Source organism: Sturnus vulgaris, chromosome 3, assembly GCF_052056855.1.
Source record: "Sturnus vulgaris isolate bStuVul1 chromosome 3, bStuVul1.hap1, whole genome shotgun sequence".
Lineage (NCBI taxonomy): Eukaryota > Metazoa > Chordata > Aves > Passeriformes > Sturnidae > Sturnus > Sturnus vulgaris.
In genome coordinates this window covers 72,806,959-72,816,151 of record NC_142245.1, presented here as the reverse complement: position 1 = coordinate 72,816,151, position 9,193 = coordinate 72,806,959, and the positions used below count along the sequence as shown (strand labels likewise).

At 35.9% G+C, this 9,193-nt stretch overlaps 1 long non-coding RNA gene across 1 annotated transcript in view; it reads right to left on the bottom strand.

The window, feature by feature from the left end:
* Positions 1–6,791, bottom strand: part of LOC148224416 (uncharacterized) — a 127,079-nt gene extending 120,288 nt beyond the window's left edge. Inside the window, exon 1 of the long non-coding RNA XR_015802548.1 lies at positions 6,658–6,791. This is a non-coding gene — a long non-coding RNA (uncharacterized LOC148224416). The remainder of the gene's footprint in view (positions 1–6,657) is intronic.
* Positions 6,792–9,193: the final 2,402 nt, after the last annotated feature.

Genomic DNA, 9,193 nt, shown 5'->3' with positions numbered 1-9,193 from the left:
ACCAGGCAGCTTCCTTGTTGTCAGTATCCATCATCAGAGGAGCTAGGGAGGCATTAGACAGGCAATGTGCTGCTCTGATTCAGCAAACCTGCAGATCCCTGAAGCACTCATTTGATGGTCAGCACAGGTAAGTACCATGGTTCTCAAAAATGCAAATGAATTCTGATGGGACTCCACCTGTGCACGGAGTTAATGCCATGAATTTTTTCCCCTTGCAGAAAAGAGATAGGGTATTTATAAACAGGTTCTATCTATCTGATGTAATTAATTCCCCAGAATTTTATCACATAAATTTCCAGGTGAGAGAATTTATTGGTCTCTGAAGCTAGATAAAGAACCTAATGTGTGTGTATCCATCTACATACACAAATGTATGAGGGGAGGAAAAGAGGTAGAGTAGGATAAAAGGCCACCAGATTTCCTATTTTTTTTCCTTCCTTTAAAGAAGGAAGTTAATTTATAATTTAAAGCTATTTGCATAATTCTAACTTGTTTATATAGCAGTGAACTCTGTAATTTTATATAGGAAGTTACAGACAAGAAAAGAAAATCATCCCTTATTAGAGATAATTCACTGAGGAACAATAGCTAAGTAGGAAAAGAAAAACACATATATAGACCAGCAAGGTATCAGCCAGTTGGTAAAAAAGTGTTTATTTTATTTAATAACATTCTGGACCATGAGGAAAGCTGGTCTCCAATTCTACAGATAAATTCCTCATTTTCAGTCTATAAATTCCAATAACAAGAATGACTACTGAAGCATTTTATAAATGTAATGTTACAAAGAGAGGTACTTGCTGGAAATGGTAGAGATGAGTATGTTCACATTTTGTCTCAAGGTTTGAGAGAAATTGCTAATGACAGGCCACATGACTATGTAACTGTAGAATTTTAAGAAGAAAATTTAGTAAATGTATTAACGTATTAAAAAACAGTTTATTTGGAGCTCTATATTTTTCTGAAGTAGCATTTACATTTATCTTTTAATTGTGAGGAAGACAAAACCTTTCTTATATACTTGCTCATAAACATACCAAATGTATACATGTAGGTGAGGGGGGAAAAAAGCAACTTTTCTTGATTCTTTACACGGAACAAAATACTTTGGCCCAGCATTGGAATTATTCCAAAGGTGTGAGACAATTTAGACATTTTCATTAGAAACAAAACTGAAAGATGCCTGCCCATCCAAATACTAAATTGGAGATCTGGGGCAACGTATGTCTTCACACCTAAAAATATTCTATTTAAGGTATAATCATCTCTAACATAATTCAGTTTACTACTGCTGTACTGTAGGGTTCAACCACTTTAACTGCTTTAAGGAAGCAGACAATACAACACTTGTAGTTTCTGCCTTAAACAAGAGCAAAGGAGAAAACCATAATGTGCCACTGTGGCATTGTGCAACTTACTCAACACACTATTTCAAAAAAGAGATAGCAGAACTGGAAAAGAGAAAACACAGAGAAGGTGGCAAGAAAGAACAAAGCCACTGAACAAGTGAGGAACACTAAGAAAACTGCTCAAAACTTCAGGATCAGAAGCAGTCACAGGTTCTGTGTCATCATGACTTAGGTATGACACAGTTTATGATGTCATGATTCTCATAAAACTGAGTGATTACAAATTATTTTACTGTGAAGTGTGTATCTGAACTATGAGTTCATGGCTATAATGTAATAGAAACTAGCATCAAAGGCAGATTTGCAGAAAGGTTCATCAGATGATATTACTACAACATCGTGGTACATTACTACAACAAATCAATGGGAGCTGAAAAGGCTTATGAAGGTAAGCTTCAATAAACACTCACTCTTTCAGAAACCCCTTTTCTACCCTTGCTGTACAAGATTCTCTCTCATGGGAGACACTAAGCTCAGCAGAACTTAGCAGTGTAATCCAGTACAGCTGTATTTTAAGTGTTATTAGATTTGGAAATTTGGTAGTACGTTTTAGTCAAACAGTTCTAATTTTTATTTTTGGTTTTTTTTACCTGCAGTGTATTAAAAAAAAAAAAAAAAAAAAAAAAAAAAGCCTGACTTCCACACCAACTCTTTGTGGCCATTCTACAGTATGGTCTGTGGCTGTGCCCTCTGTCTTTTTCTGGAGCCATCACTGGGGGGAATGTTCTCTGAAGCCATCTACTGTTCATTTTAAGATTAAACACCCGGAACATCTGATGTTCAGTCAGGTTTTACAAATCAGACTTTGTTTTCTGTTAAAAACAGTTTCACACAAGACTTTTTTACCAGATGGTGGAAAATGTATATATTATTAATGCTATCCAATTCCATTAGAAATTATGTGTTTGCTATCTAGGGCAAAGTGATAATTCATAGACTCCATCTGCATAGAATGTTTGGTTCTGAAGATTTTTTACATAAGCAACAAAACCAAGTAAATTTACTCAACAGTTATTCCAGAATCAGAGTGCTGTATATCTACCTTCAAATCCATTAAAAGTTGTTCCTTCTTTATTTTTAAAACCCAAAATGTAGGCAGGTACTGGAACTTAATGTATCATTCTGGACTGAATCTAAAATAATTTTCAAAAGAGATTTTTTTCTCCATCAGGTTCAGAAATATCCCTAGGAAATCTGCTTGTTTTGTACCTGTGGAAAATGTCACAACCACAAAATATTGGTCTTTTTCATCCAAGAGATGTTGGTATTAATATTAAGACTGTCTGAGGCAAGACGCTTCTATCTATATTTCATTTCACATTTAGATTCATTCTTGTGTTTTACCAAACCCATTTGCATTTCTCTCTGCCTTTAAAATGTTCAGCGGGAAGCATTCTCCTCTCTGATTTATCAATCTGAGTGAAACCAGCTACAGGTAGTGTAGCTGAGAAGGTTCCCAGCTACAGTAACTTGTATTTTTTTATCCACTTATTTCTCTACATTTTATCAGCTTAAGAAGATAGGCTAATTGAGGCACATAAAAAAAAATAAGAGCTGTTAAGATCACAGAGCCTGAAGGAAAAAAACTTTATCATCTAATGCTGCATGAAAAAATGTTTTATCTAATATGGATGGCAATTAATATTTTTAAAATATAAAACACTTTTCCAGTATTTTGTAGCCAATAAAAGCAAATAAAAATGTTTGAAGTCTACCCTCCCACACATTCTGCTCATCAAGCACAAATGTGAGTATCTCAGTGTCATGGGTAATTCTGATTCTTTTCAGTTACAGAAAATCTAAAGGTAAAATATTCAAGCTACCTACATAAACATATATTTAAATCTTTACCAAAACACCTGAATAACTTGCCTTTGGACTGCATAAAAGTTTTCTCTTGTGATAACATAACTATTTGAACAAGAGTATTCAAAATCTCTGCAGTAACCACTAACTTAAGACTACTACTATCAGAGACTGATTATTGCTGGTGAGCTCCCACTGAGGAATCCCAACTTCCCACATTCCTGCCAACACTTGAACAGACAGTCATTGCCCATCACTCCCTGTGACCAGCTCACCTAAGTGTTTGCCTTCACTCCTCAGCAGTCTTCAGAAGTAAAAAGAAATAAGATCCAGCTACTAAGGAACAGCATTGTATATAAAATAGTGTAAATATAGTTTATCAAAGCAGGATTTTCCCACCAGTATTCCTAGAGGAGATCACCTTTCCACTGGAGCAATATGGCAGAGGTGTCTCTCAACTTCCCTGACTGAGTAAGCTGAGTTCACAGAGCTGACAAAGTCTTTGGAGAACAAGAATCCTTCAGTTAATGCCTGCATAGTAATTTCTCTGCCCATGAGCAGAGCATGTAGCTATGTCAATAATAAAAAATAATCACTAACAAAACAACGGCACTACACTAAAATACAAAACCATAACTCTGCTCAGGATTTTTACTTTATTGTTTTTGTATTGATATATTGCTGCACTATATTCCAATACGTACCGACAAATATATTTAAATCATACTTAATATGGCGTACCTGTTCCACTTAAGCATCCAGGGAAATCTCTTTTTAGGCTTTTCGGTGCTAAATTGATTTCAAAGAAAAACAATTTATTTAGTCTTTCCAAGCAGAAATGCTTCTGAGTGAAATAGCAACTCAGTATTTCAGCATCCACTCATTTGAAAATCACACATCCTGCATCATATGATGGTTTCTGCTAGAATATAGTACATAGATGACTTCTGCTAAACATGAAAACATAAGCCATACAACAGGACCTTGAGGGACAGTTATGGGTCTGGTCATCCAAATTATATGTAGCTGACCAGAAAAAGAGGAAGTTCTTTAACTTTCCCAAGCACTGTATTATGACACTCACGCCCATGTTACAGGGCTGAATGAGGCTTTGAATAGTTGGACAGTACCTCTTCAGACAGAGCATGTTCAATTTTCACAGTGTCAATTTGAATGTAGAGAGGGGTTAGGACAGACTTTAAGCAGAGACCACTCTAGAAACACTACAGCTTTGTGGCACATCTCATTTTTTAAGTGCTACACAAAGGAAATTAAGTCAACAAAGGCTCACCCTTGTTCTCACAAGTAGAAATGAGCACGAGATTCTTGGGATAAGAATATTGATAAAATTCACAGAAAATGTAGAGGAATCGGCTTCACAACATTGTTATGCAGAATGCTGTGGAGGACTCCATTTTCACAATGGCTCTGAAGCAAAGGAGACCAGTGATTGGGAAAAAAGAAATTATATTTCCTTATTGGTGTTCCCAAGTTCTCTGACATTCTCCCCTCTAAAGCCTTTTCTTTTTTTTTTTTTTTTGCACACTTTTCATAGATTGAAGAACTAATCTGATGAATACAGAAAATTATTTTTTCCACTGATTGCAGTGGGAAAAAGAAAAGGAAGATATGTACATCTCATGTATTCACATTATGAACTACACTTGTTGATAACAGTATTAGTCTGATACACTGTCTGGTAAGTTCCCAGTGAAAACAAGTTCTGTACCTGAAAAATACAGACTGCTCTCTGATATTTGTAGTTAACAGTGAGCTAAAACTGTTGCATATAGGTAAAGCCTTATAAAATAAGGGCCTTGTTACCTTTGTAAAATCATGGCTCAGACCTGCTACTTTGGCTAAGTAGAAGAGGACTGTGGGAGAGTGGCTCAGCTGGAGCAGGGGTAGAGAAACGTGAGAGATGTGAGAGCCACGAGGGATGTGAGAGATGTGCTGTGTGACTGCCTCATCTCCACACCGTGGTGTTTGGTGGCTGGTTGGCTTGGGCTTGTTGTGCCTTAAAACTATATAAACTGGTAACTGGCTAACTGCTTAAAAAGGCTGGGTTTTTGCAATAAAGGGGCTCTTCTTTGCACTGCCTGGGGATTCTACATCACTCTGCATCATCACATAAAACTAAGAGATGACAATGACCGTGGCAGCAAAACCACCAATCAACAGGAAATCAAATTTGGCACAAAAAGAACAGTCTGAAGTCCTGTCATGCCAAACAAAAGCTTTCCTTCCCCAGCTGAGAATGTTTGCCTCTCTAATATTCAGAAATAAAGAGATCATATTAATGATCATGAGCTGTTTTCATCTCATATTAGGTTATATATAATTCACATTTTCAAGCTTCTTTTCTTAACAAGACATCTAAAATTTGTAATTTTTTTAATGGAAGTTGAAATTTTAGTGTAATCACTGAACTTCTGGCAGGCCTTCAAAGAAAGGCACTTATTGCATTAAAACCACAAGAGCTGGCAACAATGAGTCTGATTCTGACAAGAGCTTTAGCACTTTCTAACTTTAGCAGTGCTAATTAATGATTAGCAAGCTTCTGTTTCACACAAGAATCCTGCACTTTCCAAACTTATTTTATAACTTATGTGTACATATACTAGCAACACATTATATTCAGAAAAACCTAAGTATAATATCTCAAACATGGGGAATTGTAAAGCAAAAAATTAATCTGTGAACCTGAGGAAGTTTTTTGTTGCTTATGTTACTAAAACTTATTTATTTTCCTGAGAAAATAGTTTGCATAAATGTTAGTTCTCTCATCATATGATAGTTGGATAGTTTAGAGAGGGGGTTTAGAGAGACTTTTATTGTAATAAAAACAAATAATTAAAAAAAATTTAAAAAATTTAAAAAACAGCTTTTGACTAAAGCCCTAAATCAATTTATTCTAATAGATATTATTAAAACATCTTTTCTGTGTGTACTAGAGGAAATTTTTTTAAATTAAAATCTTTGTTCTGTAGCTAAGGTGGGTGAACTAGGAGTTAAATAAGCAGAAAAGGTTTTAAAGAATTATCTGTCATATTTTCCAGCATTTAAAAGTATTTCCTGGCACAGCTCTGAGAAGTAACTTAGAGACTCCTTGTTGCCCGAGGGGAAGAGGACCGTTGTGGGGAACTTTATATAAATTTAATAAGTGTAAGTAATTTTTCAAGACCTCAGAAAGATTAGGACTGTTTCATCTAAGCAGCCTGCAGTCACAAATACAGTGCTCTGCTACAGCTGCCTGCCTGCAGCAGAAATTGTGTTAGGTGGCTTTTGGCCTCCAACTTCATTCTGCCTCATTCATTCAACCTCATTCTGCCTATCCTGTCTTTATTAATTCAAGCATGTGTACTTTGCCATCATCATCACCATCATCATCACTGTTATCACCACCACTTATTCGGGCATTAGTCCTGGTGTTAGTCCTTACCTGCCCCACTTGCTGGCACCTGAGCCCAATTCTGCTGCATTCATCTCAGGTAAGGCATCTTCTTTCTTCTTGTTGCTCTGAAAACTTGCAGCACCTCTGCAAGTGCACGGCAGAAGCTCACAGTGGTGACAAAAGCTGTAGAAGAGGTCGTGACAGTCAGTCTCATGCATGCCCAGTGTCTCTAATTCCTCAGCTTCTCCCTTGGGTCACTGGAGCCACATAAAAGTCATTCATTCTGACAGTTCACAGAAAAGGCCAAGACATGGTCCTGGAACAACTATGTGCTCTTAGAAATATTTAAACATAGCCAAACAGCATGAGTTCCATTTCATGGGAAATTTTATAATGAAAACAGGCTCTTGAGCAGGCTGGAAAGCTAGTACTGCACTTCAGTAAAGCCTTTTATTTACTCGTTTTCGTTAGTCACCCCAAATAAACCAGCTAGATCCATTATTCTAATGATCACTTCCCAGTGATCTGCAGCTACTTTGTAAGAATTATCATCAAAACCTGGAACAGGATCAAACCATGTACACAGATTCTCTTTACAAAAGTTCTAAATGTGAAATGTTATGAATTCATTGGGTCATAATAATAGATAGACAAGAGACTAAAGCAATAATTATTAATTTTTCATAATGTATGATGTTTTCTGTTGACCTTATTTGTCCCTTGTTTTTTACGGACTGCTCTAAAATGCCACAGCACATCAGCTTACCCAGATAGATGGTAGGCATTTTTAATGCATAAGAACATCATGTATTCCTTTCAAAAAAACTTTACTAATTGTGGGAAAAGGAGGGAAAAAACTGGAAGAAGCAGAGCATAAAATGTTACAAATTAAATTTTATGAGAGTTATGCCTGCTGCACAGTGAGGCACAGCAGTGCATTAGTTAGAATTCATACTGATCTTTACCCCAAGCATTATGTTGTCCAAGTCATTAGAAATTTAATGTTACATCCTAGCCTAACTTTTATGCCACGTGTTTGACATCAGCCAAAAGAGTCATGATCAAGAATTTAATCAACAGTCTTCTCTTGAAAATATTTTTAAACACTCTTTTGGAGCCCCTCTACCAACTAAAATATCATCCACGCTGCCAGGTGTGGTAAACTGCCAGGGTACAAAGCTAGGTGTGAAAGCCTAGCAGACCTCTTCAGCTACAGTGACTTGGAAAGAGATAGGAATGTGGTTAACAGGAAAAAGTTTTTGATCTGAAAATGTTGGTGGGCAAATGGCATGTGTTTTCCTTTATATCATGGGCAAATGAGTGTGAGCAAATACTGAGCTGAAGGATTCTTTGCTTATGGAATAACATGCAAGTACCATAACATATTCTGCTTTTCCCTCTGCTAATTTGAGAGTTCTCAAGCTTTAAAACATAAAAACACAATAACTTTCCATGTGTTATCTTAACCAAATCATTGTCCTTACACTTTTGTGGCTATGAAAATGATGCGCCATTACAAGGTTTTGCTAAAGTAAACTTGAAGACTAAGATCTTCTCTGAACCCAGTTTTAATGAATCAAATGCATGTTGGAAAGTCACTGGAGAACATAAACAAGAGAACTACATCCAGCTGCTACAACATGTTACTGGAATATGAACAGGTATCCTCCTCCTACATCCCTCACCCCAATCTACAGAACAGATTCCCTCTTATTACAAGAAGCCTTTCTGTACCACAGGATGATGAAAGGAGGGGGAAATAATTTGTCTCTGTTCCTTCACATGTTCTTATTCATAACACTGTTCTTATTCATAACACTGAAGTTCACTTATGGTGCTGGGGGAATCTATTTGGTTATCTATTGGTTAATACCTAGCTTTTCAAATCATAAATTTAAAAACTGATACAGAATTATACCACTAGTTATTTCTATACTGCCAATCATTAAAAAGCAAGTCTTTCTTTAATCAGTTTGACAAAAAAAAAAAAGAAGCAGAGCAAAACAGCTTGTCTTTCAAGAGAAATGCTGCTGAACTTTTAGATTGTTTCCTTTGACTTTAGATGGATGTTTATTTGGTGCCTGCACGACCAGACAGGTAAGGCTATCTTCTGTCTCTGTCCAGTAAATTAGAGTGAATTGAACTTAAAAGAAGAGAAGGAGAAAGCTTTATGCACAAACTTCTGTTTTGTTTTCAATTTCTAATAGGAACTTTGGCTAATGTGAGTTTCCCTAACCTACTTATTCATTCTTAAAAATCTTCTAGTAGGAAATACTATTACAAAATTACATCAAAATGGTCAACAACTCATAAGGTTATCATTTCCCTCTGTGATGTGCATAGCTAAGTACATTGTGGCGTTTATGTAACAAAATATTTCCGCTGCATAATTTAGTTTTATTCAGTCAAAATTTAAAAACTTCCTTCCTTTGAACAAGCGTCTATTTTCATAAACAGATTCACATATTTTTAAGGTCTAAACTGTTATTATTAAATTATTTTTATATTATTTAAGAATTATTATTACTATATTAGCTATTTTCAAGTATTCCTGCTGCTCCTCATGACAGATAAATCCTTACTT